Genomic DNA, 12,206 nt, shown 5'->3' with positions numbered 1-12,206 from the left:
TTAATGGCAGTTCTTGAGCATTCACGGTGGCCATTGCATTGCATTCCCTGTGACAGCAGGGGCGCAACAGTTTAGGTCCATGGCGCTGCACGGTATATTCACATTGCGTCAGGTACAGTGAAGCATACAGTCAATGAAAAGTATGCTTTACTTTTACTGTTAGCACTGTTATGGCAACACAACCGCCACACTCTGAACATCGCATAGGTGGTGCATTGCACTGTGGTAAGCCTCATTACAAAGCGGCCATTACACTGTACCACTGTAAACAGGGCCTCAGCCTTACTAGAAATGGGTAAGTTGGAGCTATCCTATTTCTGAATGGTTAATACAGTGCTGGTTTACCGATCCATGCTCCCAGATTAATCAGCATGATAGCTTTCATCTTCTTAAAATAGTTGCCACTTGCTGCTTTAATCCAGTTGTGCAAGTTAGGATAATTTTCTGCTCAACACTAGGGATGATCAGTGTGATGCTAATAGTTCTGAGTTGATGCAGAATTGTGCAGAATTTCTACACAAATTTATGCAGCTTGGAAATGGGCCAGTCGAGTACAACCTTGGCTGGATTTGATTGATCTGTTTTCAAACTGCATAAATTTGCACACATCATTTGCATAATCCAGCCTTATACAGGCAAAATCCCATTCCTACGCAATGCTTACCATTCATAAAGAGGAGTGCAGAGGAGACTGGAGCAGAAGGGGGCAGAGTTAGCACATGGCAACTAGCTGTTTCATTTCACAGGTAAAGGCTGATTGGTAGCTCCGAATTTCTTTGCACCTTTACTGTAAGTCAATGCCATTGTCTTTGGTTCAGATGTGTTTCCTCAGCAAAGGGGGCTATTGTGCATCATTCAGAGTCTGTAAAGCTGTAAAATACAGTTAGAGCAGGGGTGCCCAATAGGTCGATCGCGATCGACCGCCTATTTGGTAGAACGGCCACGTCATGTTAAATTTTGCGGCTGGCAGCTGTCCAATCGGAAGAGGTGGAGAGGAGAGAGGCGGTACAGCGGGAGAGGACGCCACAACGTCATAGCTGGGGACGGCGCTGGGCGCAATGCATCAATACACGCTGCCCCCTTCGCTCGCCGGAGTCTTCATTAGAGTGCCCATCTGCACTCTAGCCAGCGTGGCTGAAGGAGGGGAGACCAGGAGGAGCCCCAGACACTGCCGCTGAAACTGGAGGGAGGTAAGTGGCACCTACGCCTAACTACACTATACCTGGCTAACTATATACTGAAGGCCCCCACACCTAACTACACTATACCTGGCTAACTATACTGAAGGCACCCACTCCTAATTACACTATACCTGGCTACCTATACTGAAGGCACCTATGCCTAACTACACTAGACCTGGCTAACTATACTGAAGACACCTACACCTAACTACACTATACCTGGCTACCTATACTGAAGGCACCTACACTTAGCTACATGTACTGAAGGCACCTATACCTAACTACACTATACCTGGCTTCCTATACTGAATGCCCCTACTACACCTATCTACCTATACCGAAGACATGTATACCTAGCTACCTAAATGTTGGTAGATCTCCTGGACTCGGCAAATTTTAAAGTAGCTCGCAAACCGAAAAAGTGTGGGCACCCCTGAGTTAGAGCATCAAAGAATGCTTAAAACAAACATTTGGTTAATTTCCCAAATGGTGGCTGCACTTTTAAAATGTTAAAGCTCACTGACCCGCTTAAGAAAACGAAGGAGAAGATTGTGTAATCCACTGTAAGCATGAACGTTCTCTGAACCTGGCGTGGAGCTGCGTTTTTCTGTCATGGCAAATTACCACAGGAGAAGAATATGCTGTTTAAGTGTCTTTTTGTGTCACCTATCCTTGGTAAGGGATTCTTGTGATCTCACATGTTTCGTGCAGCATAATGTGAAATGTCAGTTTTAGGTTGTGCAGGAGTTTCATTTTGGTGTAATAGGATGAGAAAAAACAGCATTGTCAAGGAAACAACCAGTGACCTATTTTTTATGCATTTCCTTCTAGTGCTTCATATGCAGTTTACTCACCTGGAAGCAGGCAATTGTGCCATCTCATTATAATGACAACCTAAAGTCTAATGACCTAGAAAGCAGCTTGATGTTTTTGCTTTTGTCCCCTTGCACTGTGCTTGCATACTGCTAAAATAAATATTTTATTGGAGAAAGCATTAAGACTGCCTTGCATGGCCATATTTTAGTTAGGCATGTCTGAACAACTGATGCAGATTCAAGCTGACACTAGTTTCATGGCTGCTTACAGTTCAAGACCATTTGTTGTGCACCCCAAGGAAATGGCTACATTCTGTGCTACACTGAGGAAGAGATTGTGAAGCTGTATTTACACATTTAACTCACAGCCTCCCAAATGTGTTATGAATTATTTTGAGAGTCACTATTTGGTATAGATTTTTTTCCCTTTAATGCTGACAATACAAAGCATTTTTTTTGTTCTTTTCATAATGGTATTACTAGTATGTACAGTAAATATCTTCTGTTTAGAGTGCATGTTTGTGGAAGACCTGCTTAGAACAGCTTAAAGGGAGCCAGAGATGAATGTTTCACACAAAATAAACATATCAATAGATAGCTTGTAAAGAATAAATGCTCTACCTGATAATTTCACTGCTCAGGTGTGCCTTTTTTGAGTGTTTTTTTATCCATCATTGCTCCAGGAAAAATCCAATATGGCCACCAGCTCATATCCCTTCTGCTTCCGGGGTTTGTTCTGGATGTGCTATCTAGGCTTTATGAAACTATAGACAAGCAGGGCTGCTGCAGCCTTTCCTCTGTGTGCTTTCCTTATTCTGGTATGCTGTGTGGCTGCTTGTAGGAAGTGTCTCCCATAGGAATGAAACTGCATAGATAATAATGACTACACATATCACACAGCAACCACACTTGTCTTGTTTCAGAGCTTCTTATCAGAGCTGATAACAGGCAAATTGAGTAGAATAGGATGAAACTAAAAGCAGGGTAGGTGTTTACTGTCATGTTCCAACTGATAAATGTAGTCAAATACATGAGGGTGCTTCGTCTCTGGTTCTCTTTAACCACTTCCCGACCGCCGTATAGACAATTGGCGGCCGGCAAGTCGACCCCGCAAGGACCGCCGTATTGACAATGGCGGCGGTCCTTGTAGGGGCATGGGCGGCGCGATCGCGTCATTAGTGACGCGATCGGCCGCCGGGGACTGGCTCCGCCCACCTCGCGCTGTAACCCGCCAGCCGTTCGGAAGTGCCGGCGGGTTACTAACACCCGGATCGCGGCATACAAAGTGTATAATACACTTTGTAATGTTTACAAAGTGTATTATACAGGCTGCCTCCTGCCCTGGTGGTCCCAATGTCCGAGGGACCACCAGGGCAGGCTGCAGCCACCCTATGTCGCACCCAAGCACACTGATTTTACCTCCCCCTGCCCCAGATCGCCCACAGCACCCCTCAGACCCCCCCCCCCCTGCTCACCCCCCAGACCCCTGTTTGCACCCAATCACCCCCCTAATCACCCATCAATCACTCCCTGTCACTATCTGTTAACACTATTTTTTTTATTCACCCCCCCCCCCCCCCGACACCCCCCTCCCCCTGTGTACTGTATGCATCTATCCCCCTGATCACCTGTCAATCACCCATCAATCACCCCCTGTCACTGCCACCCATCAATCAGCCCCTAACCTGCCCCTTGCGGGCAATCTGATCACCCACCCACACCAATAGATCGCCCGCAGATCTGACGTCAGATCACCTCCCAAGTGCAGTGTTAACATCTGTTATCTACCCTAAACACCCACTAATTACCCATCAATCACCCCCTATCACCACCTGTCACTGTTACCCATCAGATCAGACCCTAATCTGCCCCTTGCAGGCACCCAATCACCTGCCTACACGCTCAGATTGCCCTCAGACCCCGACCCCCCCCCCCCCCTTATCAATTCGCCAGTGCAATATTTACATCTGTGCTTCCCTGTAATCACCCACTGATCACCTGTCAATCACCCGTCAATCACCCCCTGTCACTGCCAACCATCAATCACCCCCTGTCACTGCCACCCATCAATCAGCCCCTAACCTGCCCCTTGCGGGCAATCTGATCACCCACCCACACCAATAGATCGCCCGCACATCCGACGTCAGATCACCTTCCAAGTGCAGTGTTTACATCTGTTCTCTACCCTAAACGCCCACTAATTACCCATCAATCACCCCCTGTCACTGCTACCCATCAGATTAGACCCCTATCTGCCCCTAGGGCACTCAATCACCCGCCTACACCCTCAGACCCCAGCCCTGATCACCTCACCAGTGCATTGCTTGCATCCATTCCCCCCTCTAATCACACCTTGAGACACCCATCAATCACCTCCTGTCACCCCCTAGCACACCTACCCATCAGATCAGGCCCTAATTTGCCCCGTGTGGGCTCCTGATCACTCGGCCAAACCCTCAGATCCCCCTCAGACCCCCTTCTGATCACCTCCCCAGTGCATTGATTGCATCTATTTTTCCCCTCTAACCACCCCCTGAGACACCCATCAATCACCTCCTGTAACCCCCCTAGCACTCCTATCCATCAGATCAGGCCCAATACAACCTGTCATCTAAAAGGCCACCCTGCTTATGACCGGTTCCACAAAATTCGCCCTCTCATAGACCACCTGTCATCAAAATTTGCAGATGCCTTTACCCCTGAATAGTCATTTTGAGACATTTGGTTTCCAGACTACTCACGGTTTTGGGCCTGTAAAATGCCAGGGTGGTATAGGAACCCCACAAGTGACCCCATTTTAGAAAAAAAGACACCCCCAAGGTATTCTGTTAGGTGTATGACTAGTTCATAGAAGATTTTATTTTTTGGCAAAAGTTAGCGGAAATTGATTTTTTTTTTTTTTTCACAAAGTGTCATTTTTCACTAACTTGTGACAAAAAATAAAATCTTCTATGAACTCGCCATACACCTAACAGAATACCTTGGGGTGTCTTCTTTCTAAAATGGGGTCACTTGTGGGGTTCCTATACTGCCCTGGCATTTTAGGGGCCCTAAACCGTGAGGAGTAGTCTAGAAAACAAATGCCTCAAAATGACCTGTGAATAGGACGTTGGGCCCCTTAGCGCACCTAGGCTGCAAAAAAGTGTCACACATGTGGTACCGCCGTACTCAGGAAAAGTAGTATGTGTTTTGGGGTGTATTTTTACACATACCCATGCTGGGTGGGAGAAATCTCTCTGTAAATGGACAATTGTGTGTAAAAAAAAAAATCAAACAATTGTCATTTACAGAGATATTTCTCCCACCCAGCATGGGTATGTGTAAGAATACACCCTAAAACACATTATACTACTTCTCCTGAGTACGGCGGTACCACATGTGTGGCACTTTTTTACACCCTAAGTACGCTAAGTAAGGGGCCCAAAGTCCAATGAGTTCCTTTAGGATTTCACAGGTCATTTTGCGACATTTGGTTTCAAGACTACTCCTCATGGTTTAGGGCCCCTAAAATGCCAGGGCAGTATAGGAACCCCACAAATGACCCCATTCTAGAAAGAAGACACCCCAAGGTATTCCGTTAGGAGCATGGTGAGTTCATAGAAGATTTTATTTTTTGTCACAAGTTAGCGGAAAATGACACTTTGTGAAAAAAAAACAATTAAAATCATTTTCCGCTAATTTGTGACAAAAAAATAAAAACTTCTATGAACTCACCATACTCCTAACGGAATACCTTGGGGTGTCTTCTTTCTAAAATGGGGTCATTAGTGGGGTTCCTATACTGCCCTGGCATTTTAGGGGCCCTAAACCGTGAGGAGTAGTCTTGAAACAAAAATGACCTGTGAAATCCTAAAGGTACTCATTTGACTTTGGGCCCCTTAGCGCAGTTAGGGTGCAAAAAAGTGCCACACATGTGGTATCGCCGTACTCGGGAGAAGTAGTACAATGTGTTTTGGGGTGTATTTTTACACATACCCATGCTCGGTGGGAGAAATAACTCTGTAAATGGACAATTGTGTGTAAAAAAAATCAAAAGATTGTCATTTACAGAGGTATTTCTCCCACCCAGCATGGGTATGTGTAAAAATACACCCCAACACACATTATACTACTTCTACTGAGTACGGCAATACCACATGTGTGGCACTTTTTTGCAGCCTAACTGCGCTAAGGGGCCCAAAGTCCAATGAGCACCTTTAGGCTTTACAGGGGTGCTTACAAATTAGCACCCCCCAAAATGCGAGAACAGTAAACACACCCCACAAATGACCCCATTTTGGAAAGAAGACACAAGGTATTCAGAGAGGGGCATGGTGAGTCCGTGGCAGATTTCATTTTTTTTTTTTTTTTGTCGCAAGTTAGAAGAAATGGAAACTTTTTTTTTTTTTTTTTTTTTTTTTTTGGTCACAAAGTGTCATTTTCCGCTTACTTGTGACAAAAAATATCATCTTCTATGAACTCACTATGCCTCTCAGTGAATACTTTGGGATGTCTTCTTTCCAAAATGGGGTCATTTGGGGGGTATTTATACTATCCTGGAATTCTAGCCCCTCATGAAATATGACAGGGGGTCAGAAAAGTCATAGATGCTTGAAAATGGGAAAATTCACTTTTTGCACCATAGTTTGTAAACGCTATAACTTTTACCCAAACCAATAAATATACACTGAATGGGTTTTTTTTAATCAAAAACATGTTTGTCCACATTTTTCGCGCCGCATGTATACAGAAATTTTACTTTATTTGAAAAATGTCAGCACAGAAAGTTAAAAAAATCATTTTTTTGCCAAAATTCATGTCTTTTTTGATGAATATAATAAAAAGTAAAAATCGCAGGAGCAATCAAATAGCACCAAAAGAAAGCTTTATTAGTGACAAGAAAAGGAGCCAAAATTCATTTAGGTGGTAGGTTGTATGAGCGAGCAATAAACCGTGAAAGCTGCAGTGGTCTGAATGGAAAAAAAGTGCCTTGTCCTTAAGGGGGGTAAAGCCCACGGTCCTCAAGTGGTTAAAAGCCATACCAATGTGACATTATGAGATTCACATGTGTATGTGCTGTGTAAAGCACACAAGTAAATATGCTGTGTTCCTATTTTCCTATCTCTGACTGAAAAAGTTAAACCGACTCCGAGCTCTAAATAAAACAAAATTGGTACTCACGTGGGGCTTTCTGCAGCCCACCATAGGTCGGGAGGTCCCACGGCGTCCATCTGACTCTTCTCCCAAGGCCTGGCTTCTCCTAAGAAATGGCTCCACGGCGACACTGGGCCCGAGTGTCTGGCTCCTTCTTCCTGATACGTCACATCTGACGTCATCACGGCAGCCGGCGTGACAGTACTGCGCATGCGCGGTTTAATCACAGTACTATGCAATCTGTTCATATAGTAATCGAAATCTGTTGGCCCTTATACTACATAGACGTGGTCAATTGGCCAATCTTCAGCCAATCAAAATTCAATGTGTGTATGCTACTTAACATTAACAGTTATAAACAAGTTTAACAACTGAAAAATTCACCAGTGTTTTGCAGCTGAAGACTCTCTCCAACACCCTTTACAATCCACTGCCCAGCTGGTAAATGTCACTTGCAGCAAGTCAAAGTCTAAAACACTGAATGGTATAATAATACCTAATTATGCTCATAATAGTGAATGCTGTACTACTTGCAGCTTATCCTGTCAGGGAGTGAAGGTACTTCTAACTCACTGTAGGATGGCATAAACATGTAAGATGGTATTAAAAACCTAAGATTTGTGTAGGTCAGTGCAACACTCGGTCTGCTCTTGCTGAAGGGTGTCAGTAGTCATTTGGGAAGGCCAATACTGAAGAATGTAGATGTTTCATGGGATACTTTTGGGTAGCATTCCTTATTAATAATGGACTATTATGGAACAGCATAGATAACCTAGAGTGGTAGACATTTCCTGTAAACTAGTTTGTCAAATGATTAATGGCATTGAAATTCTACTTGGATTGGCAGCCTATGTTCTGTGTTGGATCAGTTGTGATTTATAGTGAGGAAGCCTCCTGACAGAAATTAGAGCTTTTTAGGGCCGATTTCCAAAACAACACAAAAAACACACAGCATTGCGTTTTTTGCTAATTTTACCTTCCATTTTTATATTTGTTTGTGCAATTTCTAAATTTGCCACTCTGCTTGCAATTTTTTTTTTTTTTGTTACTAAATTGAATGGGAAAATTACGTTAAAACGGGGAACTCAGAAGGAAATTGCATAGCAACCTAAAATATATATTTTTTTTCTGTTAATCCCCTGTTAAACCAAAAGGAATGCCTTTTTCTCAGCAATATTGGAGTTTCACTTTGAACTCTAGAATGCATTGTAACTGTGTGCTTAAAGAATTACTGTAGCGACATTTAGTCGAATGTAGTAAATTATTCAGGATACCCACTTTTAGTCATTTTCTGGGTTTCAGCATCAGAAACACTTCCTATATCTATATATTGCTCTATATTATATGTAACTCCATCCGCCAGGTGATGCTTAGCCTAGGCTAATTAGATATGCGGAATTATCACCGCAGAGCATTATGGGAGACCAGGTATATTTTGTACTGGCTTCGGAGTTCTCAGAAACATTCTGCACAGATCACCTGCCAATACTAAAGATGTTGCTGCCTGTGATAAGTGTCAAAGACTAAATCAGGGGGAGGAAAGATTTTACAATGTGCAAACAATGACTAATTAACATTGTTAAAAAAAATATATTTTTATTCCGTTATTTTCGTTACAGGTCAGATAACGGAAAGCAAGTTAATCCAGTTTCTGTACTTGAACAGATGCTGATGGTCACACTTGGCACTTGAACTTTGGTTTAATAACCAGTCAGTCTTGGAGACTTACTGGAACAAAAACTGTGAAATATTTTGAACACCCTTTCATAGTCACCAAAAGCAATTTCCCTTTTTGTTCCATTGTAATATTTTTATTCTTGTCAGCTAAGCGCACAATGGCTGTAGTGTCAGAATGGCCTACACAGGAACGAAGAGGCTTATTTTACAGGAATGGGTGTCTCATGAAGTCTGCTGAGCATGGCAGAATAAGCATTGAATGCAACTTTCTGTGTTGGCACACAACAAAATGTTATATTTTTGTATGAGTTGGGTGAATAGCATAAATGGCGAGACAGATGTGTAGGATTCCTCAAGAGCAGAGTTTAAACTTTATCTGAAGCCAGTATCTTTCATTTTTTTTTTCTTCTTTTAGCTTTGGATGAATTGAGAAAGGATCAGAAGTTCTGTCTGTCTTTATAGGCAGTAGTATGATCAGGAGCTTGCACAATGATTCTCGCTTCATGCTCCTCTCCGTACCATCGCAATCTGTGCAGCAGAAAGCGCTCATTTATCTGGGGTCAGTTGTATGCAATAGAAAAGAAAAACCTAGCTTGGCATTTGAAATATGTTTAATAAATATTATGAAAACATTTTATCACTACACATTATCAAAGTGCAGCTGTACTTAAAGAGACACTGAAGCGGAAAAAAATGATATAATGAATTGGTTGTGTACTATGAATAATTACTAGAAGATTAGCAGCAAAGAAAATATTCTCATATTTTTATTTTCAGGTATATAGTGTTTTTTATAACATTGCATCATTCTGTAATATGTGCAGATTACACAACACTCAGCATTCAAAATGATTCTTTCAGAGCAGTCTGTGAACTAATGACCTCTCCTCTGGCAGATAAAAAGAAAACTGTTCACTTACTGTTGAGATGATAAAAGTCAGAAGACAGCCCTCTCCACGACTTTGAAAGTCGTAGAGCTTAATGGCTTTTTTGCATAGAGATAACTGGAGTTTCTTAACTCTTCCTGTACTGGAAACAATTAGACTGATGTATCTGATCTTAATGTTTTATTTCTTAGCTGTACTACACATACAAATCATAATATCATTTTTTTTTTTCACTTCAGTGTCTCTTTAACGTACTTGCACATGATTACAATGTACCGTATTTTTCGGACTATAAGACGCACTTTTTCTCCCCCAAAAGTGGGGAGAAAAAGTCCCTGCGTCTTATTATAGTTTGAATGCACCAGTCTAAATGTGTCCGCAGGCTCCCCAGCGTACCAGGTCTCAGTACACGGTGCGGGAGGAGAACCAGGAAGCCCAATGCGGGCGAATCTGCAAAGAGAGGCATCCACACTGCAGCCGGAGACGCTTCAGGTACCTTTCAGTGCCTTGAGCCAGCAGATCTATGTGAGGCAGAAAAGCTCTGACACCCTGCCTGGTCCACTGCAATGCCGATTTCCACATGCCCACCGCTTCAGCTGAAAGTTCCCCGTTCTCCCCACTGTCCTGCCTGCACGTGTAATGAAGAGGCGCCCGCAATGAATCACACAGTTACACTTCCGATGTATACGCAGTACAACTACCAATCAGGCGGAGGGCGCTGCCCCTGACCGCCTATCACAGCGCTCGCTGCTTCCTGCTTGTTTTATTACAAGCAGCGATGGTCTTGAGGGTGGGACCATTGTGGCCATTTACTGCACGGCATCTGAGCAGGAAGCAGCGAGCGCTGTGATAGGCGGTCCGGGGCAGCGCCCCCCGACTGATTGGTAGTTGTACTGCGTATACATCGGAAGTGAAACTGTGTAATGCATTGCTGGCGCCTCTTCATTCCGCGTGCAGGCAGGACAGTGGGGAGAACGGAGAACTTTCAGCTGGAGCGGCAGGCATGTGGAAATCGGCATTGCAGTGGACCAGGCGGGGTGTCGGAGTTTTCCTGCCTCACATTGATCTGATGGCTCAAGGCACTTAAAGGTACCTGAAGCGTCTCCGGCTGCAGCGTAAGTATGTGCATGGGGACAGAGACCGGCCATAGGAACAGGACATTGGAGCGCACAGGGAAAGAGGGGGGGATCACTGGACATAGGGGGACACTGGACCCAGGAGGCACTGAACATGGGAGACACAGGGGTCATTGGACACAGAAAGACACAGGGGCCACTGGACACAGGACACAGGGGTCACTGGACACAGGAGGACACGGGGTCACTGGACACAGGAGTCACTGGACACAGGAGGACATGGGTCGCTGGACACAGGGGTCACTGAACACAGGGGTCACTGGACACAGGAGGACATGGGTCGCTAGACACAGGAGGGCACAGGGGTCTCTAAACACAGGAGTCACTAGACACACAAGGACACTGAACACAGGGGACACTGGACACAGGGAGTCACTGGACACAGGGAACACAAGAGGTATAAGGAAGGCACAAGGGGGCTGCATGTGGAACATAATGGAGGGGAGGTCCATAAGATGCTCCTGCACCATGGATGCACCAGATTTTTATTTCCCTTGGTTTTTGTGCTCTAAATCTAGGTGCGTCTTATAGTCCGGAGCGTCTTATAGTCCGAAAAATACGGTAATTTTCTGCTCATACTAATCTGTACTAACCTTCCAGAGATGTTGTTTATATGTTTGGAGGTCCATACGAGTGGGTTGATGCCTCAGTTAAGAACTACAACTGTGTTTTTTTTTTTTTTTAACCCAATACTGCAATCACTTGACTTTACACCTTACTCTAACTCTTCCCTTCAAGTTGTTGCAGAGATATCCCATAGATGCACCTAAACCTGAAGAGTACAAAATGAACAAGCAGGGAATTTTAATAGCAAAAAAAAAAAAAAAAAAAAAAAAAAAGCTAGGTTACAAAAATGTACAAGACCAATTTACCAGCATTGAGGTTCCCTCTGTAGAAATGGTCCCTACTTTTGCATTGAAATCGACTGTGGGGGTGAGTGGGACAATGCAGGGACGGTGCTTCTCTGTTCACCTCTGTTTACAGCACAGAAGGAGGAGGCAAACCAGTGGCAACTAGGTGCTTACCAGAATTAGATGGGTGAAGCACCCGGCTAAAAGCCTAGGTAGAACACTACTACATAATTATGACTGAGTATGCAGTAGTGGCCCAGGAGTCTAAATATCCGCTTTTTCAAATCAAGACTATTGTCTTTGGTGCATATTATAGTTGTCTTAAAGGATAACTGACCTGAAAGGGATTTTTGTTTCCTTTTTAGTCAATGTTCGTTACCTAGCTGTCCCACTGATCATCTGCATCTAATACTTGTAGGGTCTGTTTCCACTTGCACATTTTGCATGCATTATCTGCATGCGAATTCGCATAGCAATGCATTTCTATGGGCCTGTTTCTATTAAAGGCGAAATTCGCTTTCCCCCC

At 43.9% G+C, this 12,206-nt stretch overlaps 1 protein-coding gene across 16 annotated transcripts in view; it reads left to right on the top strand.

The window, feature by feature from the left end:
- Window positions 1-12,206, top strand: part of EPB41L2 (erythrocyte membrane protein band 4.1 like 2) — a 278,051-nt gene that overhangs the window by 137,866 nt on the left and 127,979 nt on the right. The gene's annotated exons all lie outside the window — the stretch shown is intronic.

This window comes from Hyperolius riggenbachi, chromosome 4 (assembly GCF_040937935.1).
Source record: "Hyperolius riggenbachi isolate aHypRig1 chromosome 4, aHypRig1.pri, whole genome shotgun sequence".
NCBI lineage: Eukaryota > Metazoa > Chordata > Amphibia > Anura > Hyperoliidae > Hyperolius > Hyperolius riggenbachi.
The sequence above is the reverse complement of the archived record's forward strand: the minus strand, read 5'-3'. Positions and strand labels throughout refer to the sequence as shown.